We start from the raw sequence: 18,068 nt of genomic DNA on the forward strand, positions 1-18,068 counted from the left end.
AAACATTAAGTCTGTGATATACATCTTTGGGTGTCTTGAGTTCATGAATCCACAACAAGAGACTTGATATCCATTTAATTTAAATTATTTGGGTAATATTTATATTAGATTCTTCTCATATATCTTTGCACCTGGTGGTTCCCTACAAGGATTACAAATGCATTTTTATCTCCTTGATAAATGGATTTTATTTCCCACTGCTTTCCTTTGAAATGTAGTGATTAAGCATGTGTGGAAAAGAAATAGATAGTGGAAGCACTGGGTTAAATCTGAGTTTCTAAAGTCTCTAAGATTCTTTATTTGATATTGAACTATCTCAGTTGCTTGGATGAAAAATGTTGCTCACCCATACAATTTGGAAAGCTGGTCATCGGATGTGGGAACAGAAAAAAATTCTCTCCTGGCCCCCAGCTCAGATTGCCTGTAACTCAGGCTATGATACAGCTACAGTAGTCACCTGGGATTTGATTACTTGTAGGATGTTGATCCCTCTTGCTTTTAACATGTTTTAATGGGTAGCATACAAGAAAAGCTGAAATTGGAGAATCTTCTACCTTCTACTAGTGACCCTCTAGGACAGCAAAGCAGAAAAATCTTTTTTCAGAGAAGTAAATAATTGCACCATATAGACAGAATCCAGAATATTCAGTACCAGAAGACAGTCCAACTTATGTCAGAATAGCATATATCAGTTCAAGCAAAGCAGATGTCTTGCTTATGACATAGTGAATCTTACTAAATAGGTATCATTTCATTTTAGTCATTTAGAACTGCTGTGGTTCCAGTGGCAATCATTTCAATTTTCTAAAAAGGGCTAAATACCACTAGTATTTTTTAAAACTTGTAGTACAGCAGTATCCTTGGTTTACAGGATTTTATTCTAAGGCATGCTATAGAAATTCATATAATGACATGGGGGAACTGAAGGAGATGTGTAATCATTTTTTGCTGTGCTGGGTCACTAAACTTGCTGTGTCAGTTTTGCATGTCAGCAGGTTATGTCAGATTCCAGCGGGAGCGAGTGTTGGTGAGTTATGTGTTTGCTGTTACAAAGGAAATGGTGGTAACGGACCAAGAGAGACAACACAGAGTAGTAGTGCAATAGATTCCTATATTAACTCATCTTTAGCTGAAGAATTGCAAATTTATTCATTTACCTTAATTCAAGATGTAGGCTCTGACTACTAACATTTCTGAGACTCAGCAGATGGAATTATACATGCAGAAAATGAAAGCACTGGTGTTCTATAAAGGATTAAGCAGGAAGTAAGATTGATTTCCTTTCTATTGCCAAGAGCACTTTAAATTTGAACCTGTGCTTGTAACACTAATTAATAATTTTTCTTTATTTGAGTCAGTTTACTGCAATCACATCATTATAGATGTATCACCATAGAACTGTAGAGTTCAGAAGGGACCTGGGAAGACGTCTATTCCTCTTGCTCAAAGCACAGTCAATTAGCACAGGTTGCTCAGGGTCATGTCCAGTCAGGTTTTTAATATCTCCAAGGAGAGAGACTCCATAACCTCTTTGGGCAACCTGTTCCGGTGTTGAACGACTCTCGCAGTAGAAAAAGTTTCTTCTTCTATTTAAATAGAATTTCTAGTATTTCATTTTTTGCATGGTGCATCTCATCCTGTCACTGGGCGTCACTGAAGAGAGTCTGGCTCTGTCTTCTTTACTCCACCAATCAGATATTTATAAACATGGGTATGATTCCCCTGAGCCTTCTCTTCTCCAGGATGAGACAGCAGGTTTCTGCAAAGATAGAAAATGGTATATGTTACTAAAGTATTTTTGTATTTTGTTTAAAAAAAGGATGGGGGGGAAGAGACTGAATGCCATGGGTTTTGTCATGCTACGTTATAGGTTCTGTAGTTATTTTAACCACCTACATTACAGACATTTTTCTGGACTTAGTTGTTCTGTGCTGCTGATTCTCATGAACCATGCATTGATATGCATAGACACTCAAACTGGCTACGGGACAGCTAGCTTTAACCAAGACTCCCAAAATCTAAACAATCTCATTAAAGGTCATTTTTAAAGAAAGATGCATAAAATTATTTTGGAAGAACTCTGTGAAGCAATGGCAGAATCTCCTGTTGATAATTATTCACTTCCTGATTCTATAGAGATTTTTGTGGACATCAGAATTTAATAATGTTAATATCTGTGTTTGAGACCAGGGAATGAAGATGTAATTGGCTAATCTCTACTGCCCTGTCAGGTGTCATTTGGTCTAGTCTGGCTGCAAGAACTCAGCCAGAGGGTCTTACTAAATATGCCATCTGGTGACTGTTACAGAGGTAAAGGACCCTGTTTATAATTATTTCTAGGTCTGTGTATTATAGTTTCTTTGGTAGAAGAAGCACTAAAAAAAAGTCCTTAATATCCCACCAGTCCAGCGTTGCCCTCAGGCATAATGAACAAGAACTACTTTTCCAGCTCGAAAAATGTACTTAGCTGAAGGGTACGTCTAAAACCGTAGCAAAGATTGACTTCCAAGACAAGATGATTCAGAAAGGAAATCACACTTGCTATCCATACTTGACATGATAACATGAAATTGTGTGAATGTCTACCCAAATACCTTGATGCATTGCTTAGCCAGCAGTTTGAAAACATTTTAAGCAGAGAGAAATGCAGTTTTGGAATGTGCTTTGACAGGAGGGACAGGATATTTTAATAGTATCATTAGCATTCATAAGACTTTTTTTACTGAAGTGCTACCAGTGTATTTACTTAATAAGTTAGGTAAAGTTATATAGTGCTTTGTAAACCCATGTGAATCTATTGTGGGGTGGGAGGCATTCCTGACTTTGGTCCTGAGGAAGACATTTTACATTATTTGCCTTCATTCAAGTAAGACATTAGGGGAAAATTTTGGCCACTTCCATTTAGAGCTATACTTGAAAATACAATTTCTTAAAAAGGATATGTATTTATTTTCAATCACTCTATACTTGAAGTTAGTGAAACTTTAAAATAACTGCAAATGAATACAGATGAAAATACTTTGTTTTAACTAATTTTATATTTTGCATGTACAGCTAATAAGACTGTGAGTGGTACATTACATTGGTACTCTTGCAGTTTGTCTACCTTATTCAGTGAACAGTACTTTGTGTACAATCAGTTTCATTTTTTTCCCTGAATTTTTACACAAGTTTTTGTCATCTTGTATGAAATGCCTACTTAAGTGAAACAGAAAAATGTATGACTGTGAAATGAAGAAAAAAGTAGAGTGAGAGTTAGTGTCAATTACAATGGTGAAACTACTTCTGAAATTAAGTAGAATTTGTCCCTTTAAACTTTACAAGTTATCAGTCTTATTTTGGAGCATTGTTTGTAGCAGGTCTAAAAAAAAGATAAAGAAAAAAAATTGTTTTTGTTTTACAAATTGTAGCAGAGTTAGAGATGCATTTGACAGAAAGGCTTTACATGCATTGTTAGTTATTGTATATTTAATACAAAGAATTTGAAGAAAGCTAATACTGTATCACCAGAACTCATAGCACCAGCCATCAGCCTTAGGTATCTTTCTCCGAATGCGTACAATCAAAGCTCTTCTGTGCTTTCAGTACAATTTGCTTTGGGAGTATGAGCCAGAGACTGCAGGCACAGAGCCACAGACTGGGCTTCCATGTACAGGGGAAGAAGGCTTTTCAGGATTTAGAATGAATAAGGAAGAATGCGAGAGGAGTGATGTATCAAGCTGAGTCCCTTAGAAGCAAGTTGTAACATGAGGATTGTGAGCTGTGGTGACTTCACCATCTGATTTAACCAAAAGAGAATTCACCGCTTATTAGCCCATACATTCAGCTGGGGTGTAGAAAAAAGATTCACAGCAGTCACCTCCAGAGTTTATAATACCTTGAGTTTTGGGGTTTGAATTGAAAGAATTATATTTGTGAATCTGGGGAAACTAGTGACAACAGAATTTCATTTGCTTCTCCTTTGATATTTTAGTTGAAGGAGTGCATCCTAATGTACGTCTCCTTCTGTTTGAGAAAGTTTAGTTTGCCTCTTATTTCTCCATGAAACAAGTCCCCACCTGGACTAGGCATGATCCTTTTTTCTAGGATTATAAGATCCTATAAAACAGTTCTTGAAAAATATCACTAATGTTACTCTTTGAGTATATGTACCACTGTGGCTTAATACAGCTGAAATTCATATGCAGTGCTTGGAATGTAATGTAACATAAAAAACATGTACTGGTGCTACTAAAAATATACAAATCCTGAGACTGTAGGTTTCTGAGGAAAATTAGCAGCAAATAAAAGCATGTACGTGAAAATATATACCTTGATGAAATAACATAAGGTTTAAAACTAAAATCCAGTGACCTCAGAAGCTGAAAGTGCTTCTGTAGTGCTAGTGTCTGTATTTTATGCATCTGGAATTTTCTTTTATATTCATATTAAATGCATAATCGAGTGATCTATTACTCTATATTAGTTAGTTCTAAGACAGAGAGATGTACAGATTGGGCATAGCAGTATCCTGCATTATGAAGACTGCCCTGTTAAATCTCTGATATCATATTTGGTTTAATATTTTCAGTGAGGATGAAGGATTCTTTGTTTTTGAAACTATAACTGTTGAAATACATTCATTCCATGGATTTCAGAGCTGGATCATGTAATGTCCCACTGCCTCTTTAAAAACAAACCATTTGTTTTTAAAAGATATTCAAGAGACTATGACAAAAATGTAAGAAACAAAATGGCAACAACTAGCTTTGGGCAAAAATGCACAATAGATACTATTTTCTTTTTTGTAGTATTTCATAGCTAATGTGCTCTGAAGCAGTCATTGTTTATATATTACGCACAGTGCTTGAGTGAACACATAGGCTGTAGTTCAGAACTGTTTCTCAGAATTTCCAAATGCTAGTCTTAAATCCTTGTGAATTTCATTATGTGCACCTGAAAAGATAACAATATGTGTATTTAGAGGGTAAATTAAAAACAAATGTACAAATCAGATATTAGAGTGTCTGTATTGTTTATAGCAGCTGGCGTAGTATAATTGAGACCAAGAATACTCAAAATAATTCCTTGGGGAAGACTGAACAATCTAGGGACATGTGCATCTACAGTGTTTTCAATACTAATGCAAACATGTGTTGGTATTTAAAAATACATTGCACATAACATTCACCATTTAAAAGAACTGTGCTCTCAGCTATTAAAATGCTTGTGTGGTGGACATGGTAGACATTTAATTTTGCAGAACCAGTCTCCACAGAGTTGAACAGCTAAAAATCCACAGTGTGCATCTGTTGTGACAAGTAGCTCTACACTGAATTAGAAGGAAATGCTACTGCCAGTAGTCCATTTTAGTTAACATTAGTTTTAGGACACCAGTAAAGACGACCACTAGCATGAGAGTTGTAATAGAGAGAAATATTATTTCCAATAATGGCCATGTCTAAAATTGTATAGTTTCTGATACTTGTGCATGTAGAATCTAAAGGAAATGCCTATTTTTAATATTAGTTATACTTCAGTTTAACTTTATGAGACGTTTTACTAAAACAAAATGCAAGAGAGAAAATGAACAGGGAACAATGCAGTAGGGAAGTACCATAGAGAATGCCTTGAGTTCTTGACTCAGGGGAGAGCAGTAAGAGTAGGCTCTTCCTTAGGCCAGCTGGCCTAACAAAGGTTGCTCACTGTTGTAGAAAGTGGAATAGTAAAGGAACAGATTGTTGTCTTTTGAGGAAAATTAACAGCAAATGAAAGCATGTACATGAAAATACATACCTTGATGAAATAACATAAGGTTTTAAAACTAAAATCTAGTGACCTCAGAAGCTGAAAGTGCTTCTGTAGTGCTAGTGTCTGTATTTTATGCAACCTTTTCTTTTGGTTGCTTTTGGATGAAGGAATAAATAATGGTTTATATAAATAATTTTAATTTTCTTGGTTTTGAGTCATTTTACTTTACAGGCTTCTGTAGTAAAGAGGTTCACAGATGCCAACCTGAGTTGGCCCTATTACGTGTACATTGCCATATATCTAGTTTCCCCATAGTGTTCAGGAAAGAAGTTGCCGGATTATTCCATCTGATTTTCATTAAGAAGCTTTTTTGCTTCTAACATGTGCCACATCTAACAAATAGCAATATGGCACAAAACTGAATCTGTTACCATTTGATTGGAGATTTTTCAAGGTCAGGACCCAGTTTCACAAGCAGTTCTATTTTTCAATACAGCTGACATCAGACACAAGCTGAAGACAAACTTGTCTAATAAAGCTTTCAGATTCAATTTTCTCTCTGCATATAGCTTCAGGAATCTCTGGAGGTCATTCACAGCATGTGCTGCAACACCAACAGGGAAATGAAAAGAGTCTAGATAAAAAGCTGACACTATGCCTTCAGAGCTGCATGAATAAAAACATAATAAGCAAGTTTGTAAACGCAAATCTCTATGATTCTCAGAATTTCTATCTTGATCTTTGTAGCATATCCTGATGCGAGGATTTGTTTCTGGATTATCTGACAGGTGAAAAATACATGCAAAATATACCTAAGCCACAAAAGCCCAATTTAAATCAAAAGAAAGAAGGTTGCACCTCTATATTTAACATCCTATTTCAGGGGTCTCACAGTAGGTTACTCTTTGAAAGTATCTGTAATAAACAGGTGTGACAGTGCAGTTTAAAAAGAGAATGTGGACTTTTACTTTGATTTTTCAGGGATCAGTTGATTAAATAAAACTCACTCTGGGTTACTACTCAGAATTTTTATTATACTCATACATATGACGAAATGTAAATCAGAAAGTGAAAACAAGAGTTGGCTGCTGTTATTAAAGACTATGGAATCTAGGTCTACATTTTCTATTCTAAAACAAGTTGTTGAAAGTGCAGCTGTCAAGATTTATGATGTAAATAAGATTAATGCTATCATCAGTCTTTCAAAGGACTGCATTCACGTATTCCATTTTAAAATACGATCTGGTATTTTCTTCTGAGGAGCAGGCTTTGCAGCCTATTTTCTTTCATTTAATTTCTTGATCAATAGTTAGTAGCAGCAGGATATATAGGATTCATTTTGATTAAATTCCATGAAATGTAAATGATAGCATACTGTAGAATTCATCAGGCTATTACTGATAACATATACCAGGTGAGAGCACAGAACTAAGTTACAGTTATGCTCAGTCTTTTTTTACATGGCTCAGGTAACATGGCTCAGGAAGTAATTAAATTAATGGGTTTTGGTTTTTTTTTTGTCTAGAACTATATTCAGCACACACTTCAGAATCCAATGTTAGTAATTTCAAGAAATGTGACAACAAAAAAATTGCATCATTTTTAAAACACAGATAGACAGAATCAAGAACTTGAACTAGTTCATTCTGGAAGATATGGAAAAAGGGATTCTCGTTAGAGTTTCTAGCAAAAAAAAGTATCCATAATAAAATGGTAGTTTATGCTCTTTTTCAGTTTCTCTACCTCAGTTTCTAGCTTTACATCACACATTTTTTTCTATGCATTAAACCCATTCTGTCTCTCTCCCTTCTTTTTGTTACAGTAACCTGAATTGCTATGATATCTGACTATCCAGATAGCATGGGTTTGCAAATAGTAGTAATCTCTCTTTTCTGTTTCCCTTTATATAGTAATTAGGTCTATTGGCAACTGCATTGTGTGAAAATCTCTTTAATTTGCTCGAATAATAGAAAGTGATATGTCATTCTGCACACAGTCCTCTTGACCAGTGTGCTGTTCTTTGTTGACTTGTCTTTTTAAAAGAGCAAAGCAAGCTGGCTTTTCCCTCTGAAAGGAGCAGCGCTCAGTGCCATCCTGGTCGTATCCTAGGGAGAAACGCAGTGGCTCTTTGACATCCTTCCTAGTATTTCTGTGGTGACTGGAGCTGCCACAGAGTCAGGTCTGCTCTACAGAGAAACAGCCAACCAAAGAGTGTGAGCAAGTGCAATCACAGATCATGAGCAGTGTGGTGGCCACAGGGAATGAGGAACAAAGCTCATAATTGCTTCTAGCGTTTCTGCTCTAGTCAGAGGGCATGAGATGATGATGATAGAAAGACAGACTCGTTCCTTAAACTGTGGAAGGTTAAAATGGGGAAAAGATGGCAAATGAAAACCTTCTCTTCTACTCCAGCTAGAAAATTCTTTAGTTTTGTTTATATGAAGCTTGTCACTGAAATATCAGACTGCTGTCTTTGTATCAGTGTGGAGTAGCAGGGAACATAGAGATATGCAGGTAGAGATTTGCATTCCTGATGTTTCCTTCAACAATAGATTGGTGGTCAGATGACACTTAAATTCCCAAAGGCAATTCTTCCCTAAGGTGAAACTAAAATAGCTGGAAGAGCAATAGAGGTTAGTTTGACCTGAAAAGTAACCATTATATGTGTTTTCATGAGAAAGCTTGACAAGTGTTTCACAGAGTAGTACGAGGCAAGATATTTTAACATTTCTGATGAAAGAACTGAAGGTGCTTGCAGTGATTTGAGGAATTTGTCAAAAGCAAAATGGCAGTGATGATGTTGCCTACTCTAGCTTTGAACAACTGCTTGTAATTCTGCAGAATTTTTCTCTCTAAGAGTAAGAGTAGACTTGGAAATTTCTGCATGAATACTGTAATGCTGTTAAATTAGCTAATAACTAAACTCTGATTATTTCAAAGCTTCTTCAAACCTGTTCTGATTGTGTTTGGGTTTGTTTGTTTGTTTGTTTGTGGTTTGTTTTTTTTTTTTTTTTTTAAACTACATGGTACCTAAAATTCCACTGGCTCCTTGGTACTGTATCTGTGTACAATTTTTTACATTTTTTTCTTCAGAGTTCCCCTTGGTTAGGATAGCAATTTATGCCTGTTAAATCAATTTGTAGATCTTACAAAATTAGAAGAGGTGATTTTTTTCATGAGGCTGTAAAAGTTGGAGCTGCTGGCAATATGTGTTTTTCCTTATATTAAAGAACTAGCTGCCAAAATTCAGTTACATGCCAATAGCAGTACACTGGAAATGTAAATTGTTGTCATATAGATTGACGTCCAATTGAAAGCTGCATACTAAATCAAGGAACTTGTTACTTTTACTGACAAAAGGAATACTGAAAGGTGCTTGCATCATTTGTGACAGATGTTGTCACAACATTTTTTATAAGGCAAGTATGTGACTATTTGATGGAACACCGCAACTGCTGTAGTACAAAACATTCATTTTCATGAAACCCCTTTGTAACAACCACAACAACTGCTTACTCAAAAAGATTCCTATCCTTTGGAAAAAAATAAATGCTTTCTGTAGGGGTACAAATAACACTGCATTTAAAAAGCAACAACAGAAAAAGGCTGTTTTCAAAAAATAATGCTTGAATCCTTGAACTGAGAATCTTCAGACTGCCCAGAAATGATTGTGTGTGTTTCTAGATATTGAAAAACTTAATTAGGGATGCAGGAATCAATTACTCAAAACACTCAAGGGGAGAGGGAATAAGTAGAAAAATGAAATTTTATTTCATTATTAAAATATGAATTCAACTAACAGCGAAAGCACTATTATTAGATCACTTCCACAAATAAAATTACTTATTGACAGTGTCTTAATATTACCAAAGAGACTCCTTGTGTTAATTCTGTCTACTACTTCGAGATCTGAAAACAGGCTGGAACATTCTCCTCAACACTTCCTTTAGTTTTTAAGAGCCAATCAGGTAATTTTATCCTTAAAGACCCAAACATATAAGTAGTGCTTATATGGCAAATAGCAACTCCATTGACTACACTTTTGCATATGCAGATTATTACTATGTTTTACAGATAAATTTGTTTTAATTTCATTGTTAGTATGTTGGATCTCTTTGGGATTCAAAGTGTTGCTGCAGTATAAAGTTTGTAGCATTTTTGTTCCCCAAAAGACTGACTCCCTTGATGTAATGCTTTCTTAAAGTTTCTTTTCAAAGTTCTTATGAAAAAGGTTAAAATGTTTATGTCTATAAAAAAAGGGAAATCTTTATTTCATGATGGATTAAGAAAAAAGCCCATCTATCATCCTGAAACATGAAAACTAATATTCATTGAATGCTCTTAACTCTTTTCTTCATTGTCAAATGTAGAACTCCTCATCAGAGAGATGAAAATATTTGTAACAGGCAACCATGAATGAATGTACATAGAAATTTAGTTAAAAGTTTGTATTTATTTACCTTATGAAGAAAATACGACTTTTGTCCAAAATTTCCATGTGATAATCCACACGATAAATATAAAAATCATTTAATATACAGTATGACTTCACCTTATTTTATGCAAACTGGTATATGCAGTCTGAGTCTTTGTAACTTCTCTGGCCAGACATGTGAAATCTTCCACGTGGAAGAATACACCAAATGAGAAACTAAAACTAGCAGAAGAGGATTTGAGTCACATCCATAATAAGAAATAATAATTTTTAGATATTACCTACTCATTTTAATTGAGACAGTCTGAATTCCCTACTTCAAGAATTTATTCTTTTTTGCCTTTTAAAACCTATGTCACGAGCCTAAGGGAAGACTTAAATCAGCAATGACAATAGAGGATACAGGGCACAGGCAAGCCAGAAAGAAATTGTTTCTCTCAGCTGTGGATTTCCTGGCATTTCATATCACAATTAAGAACTAAGACAATATTGTTGTGGGGGGGGACACGACATGGACACCACAAATATTTCTGATTATTTTTGCTTTTGTTAAAATAAATAAGAGATATTAGCCTTAACATATGTTCAGTTTATATTATGCCAGTATCTCAGCACTTGAATCATCCTCTACATTTGTAAAAAAAACACTAGCAGTATCAAAAAATGGTTATTTTTGCTGTAGCAGAAATATTAGTGGCAGTATTGCAGATATTTGTTCAGCTAACCTTTAAACTACTGAACAGAAAGAAGTAACAAACACAATCATGTTTTATATGTAGTTTGCATAGACAAGAAAGTTTATTTATAGAAGAGGGAGATTTTTAAATCTTAACCATTAAATTGTACTGGGTTTTGTTGTTTGTTTAGTTTGTGGTTTGGGATTCCCTCCCCCGTCTGGACTATTTTTAAAGCATTATCTCAATATTATAATGAGTATCCAGTGGTGACACTATATAATTTCAGAATATTGTTTTCACCTAACTTTTTAAGGATGTGTTGATAGTTAAATTAGCCTGGCTATTGTAATCAGTGATACTGTTAGAAATTGAATCTAGAACCACCATGTAGCTAGTATATGAAAGGTTCTTGTGATACCTCTTTTTAGTTTTGGTGTCTGCTTAATTCTTAGACGCACTAAAAGTGATCCATTCATACCCTAGCCTTTTGCTTTTCAATTTTTAGTGGGCCCATCAATCATGTTGAACTTTGCCTCAGGAAAGGTTCACAGGGAATGCCATGACAATGCTATATGACAAAAAGGAGACTGAACTTTGGAGCAGTTTATCTTTCAGAAAGGTTTGAATAGAACAATATGTCCAAGCAGAGCAAGAGTTGTTAATGCTAACTCAGTTTACAGATATATATTGCAATCTTCAATTGGTTTTATGCTACCTGCCCCTGCTCGAGTCATAGTCTAACTAGGATAGAGTACTGCAGATTTAAAGCTTTTTCCACCACACGTGTAGACCAGTCAGTTCAATGTTTACATACACTGTGCCAGGATTATTTCCATGTCTTATCTTCCATCTTAGCTGCTTCATTCCCAAAGCATTCTCTGTCCTCACACTATTTTGAATTTGGCTCTTAGAGAATGTTTGGAACTGAGAATATAGCTTTACAGGACCACAGAATGGTTGAGGTAGGAAGGGAACAAGAGATCTCTGGAGGTCATCTGGGCCAACCCCTCTGCTGAGACAGGGTGACCTAGAGGAGGCTGCCCAGCATCGTGTCCAGGTGGCTTTTGAGTATCTCCAAGGATGGAGCCTCCACAGCCTCTCTAGGCAACCTGTTGCAGGGCTCAGTCACCCTCACAGTCAAAAAGTGTTTCCTGATAATCGGAGGGAACGTCCTGTGTTTCAGTTTGTACCCATTGCCTCTTGTCTTGTCACAGGGCACCACTGGAAAGAGCCTGGCTCCGTCGTCTTTGCACCCTCCCTTCAGATATTTCTACATGTTAATGAGATTCCCCCCGAGTCTTCTCTTTTCTAAGCTAAACAGTCCCTGCTCTCTTAGGCTTTCCTCATATGAGAGATGCTTCAGTCCCTTAATCATTGTTGTGGCCCTTCACTGGCCTCTCTCCAGTAGCTCTACCGCTGTCTTGTACTGGGGAGCCCAGAACAGGGTAGGGTACTCCAGGTGCTGAGTAGAGGCAAAGGATCACCTCTCTCCACCTGTTTGCAACACTCCTCCTAATGCAGCACAGGATACTGGCTCATATTTAACTTGGTGTCCACCAGGATGCCCAGTGCCTTTTCTGCAAAGCTGCTTTCCAGATGGTTGGCCCCCAGCCTGTGCTGGTACATAGGGTTGTTCCTCCCCAGGTTCAAGACTTTGCACTTCCCTTTGTTGAACTTCATGAGATTCCTGTCAGCCCATTTCTCCAGCCTGTCAAGGTCCCTCTGAATGGCAGCACAACCCTCTCTTGGTGTGTCAGCCACTCCTCCCACCTTTGTGTCATCTGCAAACTTGCTGAGGGTACACTCTGTCCCATCATTCAGATCCTTAGGGAAGATGTTAAATAGGATTGGACATAGTATTGACCCCTGGGGAGCACCTCTAGTTACTGGCCTCCAACTAGACTTCATGCCACTAATCAGCACCCTGTGGGTCCAGTAGTTCACGCAGTTTTCAATCCACCTCACTGTCTGCTCATCTAGCCCATACTTCTTCAGCTTCTCTATGAGAATCTTATGGGAGACAGTGCTGAAAGCCTTACTGAAGTCAAGGCACACAATATCCACTGTTCTGCACGCATCTGCCAAGCCAACCCTTTCACCGTAGAAGGTGATCAGTTTGGTCAAGCATAACTTCCCCTTGGTGAATCCATGCTGACTATTTCCGATCACCTTTTTGTGCTTCATGTACCTAGCCATCACTTTACCAGGGTTCAAGGTGAGGCTGATTGGCTTGTGGTTCCCTGGGTCCTCTGTTTTGTCCTTCTTGAAGATAGAAGTGACATTTGCTTTCCTTCAGTCTTCAGGCACTTCTCCCAGTCGCCATGATCCATCAAAGTTTATAGAAAGTGGCCCTGCAATGACATCTGCCAGCTCCCCCAGCACTCACGGGTGCCTCCCATCAGGGCCCATGGACTTAGGTGTGTCCAGTTTGCTGAAGTATTCTCCAACCTGATTCTCTTCCACAAAGGATAAGTTTTTAAAACTCTTAACTTCTGTACATGGAAATTATCTTGAAATGCCTCCTATGATGGCAGTATTCTCATCAAATAAGCCATTAACATTCCACTTTTAAGTATCTTGCTTACTGAGAAGTATTCGCAGAAGCTCTTCTCAACAACAGGTTGAGTCTCCATCCCTGGAGGTATTTAAAAGACGGGTAGGCGTGGTGCTTGAGGACATGGTTTAGCAGTGGACTTGGCAGTGTTAGGTTAACAGTTGGACTCGATGATCTTAAGGGTCTTTCCCAACCTTAACGATTCTATGATTCTGTAATCTTTTTACTATGCAGCACTAAGTTAACTTCACCTTAATGTTATTTATGTTATGATGCATGCAAGCCTACTTATATGATTAATATCACTGAAATTCTTAGTGTTTGGTAGAGTCTACCTATTTTTCCGACAGACAGTGACATATGTTCTTGTTCCCATTGCAATCCAGTGTTTGTGAAAGCAAGAGCTTTTCTTTACACTGAGTGAAAGACATATCTAAACATCTTTCTGTTATGTTTGGAGAAATTTGGAAAAATGCATTGTACAATAAACAGCTTAGTCACATTTCTACATATGAAAAGGAGAACAGCAAGAAAATTGTACTAGATCTCTCCTATGACAGAGAAAGATAAGTCTGAGCAAGCTGACACTTACCAATCTACTACAAATTTAAAGTTATGATGCTATTTATTAACCTAATAATAGTAACATATTAGAAACCATAACTGCTATGGTTATTTTTCAAATATAGCAATACACATTCACTTGTAAATCTTTTTCTTTTCTCCTAACAGTTTTTAACCTTGACTTTCTAGTTTCTTTTGAATCTCTAAGAATTATGGAGTCTTTAGTTTTGGTCCCTCTCTTCATCCCACTGTACAGACTATTTTGGATCTAAACTTTAACTAATAATCCCATAAACTATCAGCTTCTTTTTTTTTACCTGTATTAATCTAAATTATAATCCATAATGACTTGTTAGGAATCATCAAGAACTTCTTGAATATAAAGGAAGTCTAGACACTTAAATTGTATTTCAAATTGATGACAATAGCACATAACATGAATGTTCCCTAAATGTTCATGAAATCAAGTACTAACTTTTACCCATTTATACTCTATAAAAATTACTATCTATGAAATGTCACGATACAGTTACTAAGTAATTTTTTTCTAGGAATTGTTTTTACTAAATATTCAAGGCTAAGAGAATCGGACATTGGTCAATCTGACATTGGTGTTTTATTCAAACAGAAAAAGATTCATTGTGAAACATTTTTTTTTGTCTTTAAAAGCTGATTAAAATGTTAAGAAAATGTTAGCTTAGAGATACAATGCTTTAAGGATGCATACTTTCTACATTTACAGCCGTGGGTGAAATTTTGTTGGCAATAATTTTTTGATCAAGATAAAGACTTTATTCTGAGTTCAGATCACCAGAAAACCCCCATCCTTGCTTTCAAATTTCAAAATTGGGGGGTGGGTTGGTAATACAGTCATATTATTGATTTTAGCTAATCAATCAGAGCTGTGTTGCCCAGTGTAATTGTATTACTTTTCTTTCAGAACTCCTTTGTGACCCAGAACACCTGACATATAGCTGTAGCCCCCTCAGCAAAAAGTGTTATTGGCAGCGAGCACCTTGCATGGAAGGGTTGTACTGAATGGAAGAAGTTAATGTACTCTGAACTTTATTTCCTTAACTTTGAAGGGCAGAGAGAGATGACACTATTCATTTATCACTGGGACAAGTCTGAGGAATAAATCAGTCTCAGAACTGTCTTCCAAGATCTCTCTTAGGGAAGCCTGCTTGGAGTTTACGAATATGAGCATGGATGCTCAAACCCTGTAGAAAATCAGCTGCAATGACACAGCATAAAAAAAAAAAAAAAACCAAAACCACTTTAGTAGGTGAAAGATCTTCACCTGTGTGCTATTGTGGAGTCTAGTTTTTCCCAATCAAGTTCACAAGGCTGAAGTGCTGGTAAGATGACATTGAGCCTTCCTATGAAATAAGCAAAACCTGCCTGGTGTGCCACCTCCAAACCAGTGAACTGGTTTGTCCATGGCGGGAATGCTCATTTGGTCTATCACTAGAGAAGGCAGTGCACCATGTGTTAAAATAACGAATTCATTGAGAGATGTTGTCTGTGCATATGCAACAGGGTACAGGTATTCTTCCTTTGTTTTCCTCAGAGTGAGTAAAGCACAGCTGGGATTCCTTGACTGAAACAGAAATGAAGTTTAGTGGGTGTATGTTACTACTATTCATTGTGTAAAGGATTCAAGGCTGGCATATGCCTTAATTGGTACTGCTGACCATGGAACTGAATCCCCAGGCTAGACATACAAATTGAATTAAAATCTGCATCCAGTTACTGTTATTTCTTCTTTGTCAAAAAGCTTTGACCTGGTATATGCGGTTACCTTACATAACTAAAGTTTCAACACTACTTAAAACATTCAGAAGGATGGTTAGGAACATTCCTGTGAACTGGGTCAGTTCTGCTTAAGGGCTTTGGCTTGAAAAGAGGTGTTGGAAGGGATTTGAAGCTTTGGGGAGTGTTGTCATTCTTCCTGTCTATTCTGTTCCTGTTCAGTACCTAAATAAGGAGTTTTATTTGTTCTGAGTTGTCAGTTTGACCCTCTCTTGAAACACAACACTGATATAAGCAGAATAAAAGAAGGGGGGAAAAAGTGCTTTCATGCAGTTGACTTCATTCTGCTTTTTTTTTATTTCTGCATTTAATATTTGAATTTCAATTTCATGACACATTCCTATTTTTCTCACTCAAGTTTAACATTACAGATTATTTTCAAGATGCAAAAATTACCAATATACTCTTGACTTTCATCCAGTGTATTTCAAAGTTCAAGAATAAGTTGAAAATCACACCTCGTTCAGAGCATTGTTAGATTATGTTTCAGCTTTTTGTTAGACTTTCATTTGTTTTATTTTTCTTCTATTATTGTTCTATGTTGTTTCCTTCTTTGTTAAACAGCAGAAAGTGCTAATGAGAAGTTACCTTAAAAGCTACACGTTGGTGTAGTTTAATGTCTTAAATTCTAATTGTCCTTTTGGTTTTGTGGTTCATCATATCACAGGAGTGAACTGATATAACATTTAAATAAGTTGAAAGATGAAGTCCTTAATTGTATTTCTGATGTGTTGCAGTAGGATGAAATTTGCTACTCAAATATTTGAAAAAAAGAATTTGATTCTAGTTTTGTATTTATAAATTAATTGTCCAGGAAAAAAACCAAAAAACCCAAACCAACAAACTATCCCCTTTGAGTCACAGAAACTGTCAGTGCAGTTCTGGATAAATTGTTTCAGAATGAGATCTGTTGCTACATATTGTGTAATTAATGTTCATTTATATTTCTCTATTAATTTTAATCGATCATTTATATGCTTCTGTTGAATGAACCATATCATATCTGTGCAAGCATGAAAAAAGAGAAATAAAGGACAGATGTACTGTTTCAAGTGGTATTTTTGTTCTGAGGGGAGAGAAATGTTAGAAGAGAAACATACTGTGCAACCACTTTCTAAAGGTAATTGCTATAAATAATTTGACAACTCAAACGGTTTAACTGCTCAGCCAAAGTGGAACCATCCTCAGTAGTGGCAGATAACGGTAGATAGTGGTAGAACTTGAAGCTTTTAAAGAAGATATTATACTGGACAGTGCACTTCTGCTAGTACCTTACAGTCCTCTCTGTAGCATTTCAAATTTCTTGATGCAAAAGAATTACATCAAAGGAATAAAAAAACCTAAGCCAAAATTGAGAGGAGTAAACCCGTGAACATTAGAAGATTAGCAATACCCTCTTCTGGAATAGCTGCCACTAGAGGGGAAAAAAAAAAAAAAAAAAAAAAAAAGGCAAACTCTGGCGTGTATACTCAGGTCAAAATATGCGAGATGCTAAGAGATGCCAGGCAGTCTTATCAGATACCCTGAGACTACTTACGGAGGCTCTGAAGAGTCCCAGTTTAGAAAGTTTTTCTTCAATTTACCTGAACTACTGATGAGAATAGAAATTCCCTCTGAGATAAGACAACTTCTGCTTAACTTATCTGAATGCCAAACTAAGCAACCACTTTCCTGTTGTCTAAGAATCTCTGAAGTCATAGAGGAAATACAAGGCCTTTGCATGAACTTTAGGCCAGAGGGAAGTGGATCTAAGTATCCATCCCTTGGTAAAGACTGGAAGTCAACACTTTACGCATACTTTTCACACTTAAACTGCTTTGGTAAAGTTCTGGAATGAAACACTCAACTATGTTTTTCAGTAATTGCATGTGTCTTGACCACAATATGGAATACCTCACTGCAAATAATGAGCCTTGCTCTGAATCACTTTGACCTACAGTATTATGGAGTTCATGGGAGGAGAGGCTGAAATGAGATGACATTTTGGAATTGTTACAGGAAATCATGACTGATCTATGCAGTTGAATTTCCATCCAGGGGTGAGACAATATAGACAATTCTGTGAATTTATGTCTTTGGTATATAATTTTCTCTAGGTGTCAGACAGATTTTTAATATCCAGCCCGAAAAGAGGAAGGCATTAAAAACACATCAAGCACAGAAAGCTCTAAAGGACAACATTAAAGCAAACAAAATAAAACCAAAAAAAATATTTTGAAATCTATAGAAAACTATGGTATATTTTGTTTTCATTATTTATTTCTAGTTGCTGCTGTTTGTTGCACCTTTTTTTTTG

At 36.4% G+C, this 18,068-nt stretch overlaps 1 protein-coding gene across 8 annotated transcripts in view; it reads left to right on the forward strand.

Moving 5' to 3' along the window:
• DMD (dystrophin) overlaps positions 1-18,068 on the forward strand; it is a 1,304,666-nt gene that overhangs the window by 935,140 nt on the left and 351,458 nt on the right. The window lies entirely within an intron of this gene.

This window comes from Nipponia nippon, unplaced genomic scaffold, assembly GCF_047370975.1.
Source record: "Nipponia nippon isolate SJK-2023a ecotype South Korea unplaced genomic scaffold, ASM4737097v1 scaffold_2, whole genome shotgun sequence".
Classification (NCBI taxonomy): Eukaryota; Metazoa; Chordata; class Aves; order Pelecaniformes; family Threskiornithidae; genus Nipponia; species Nipponia nippon.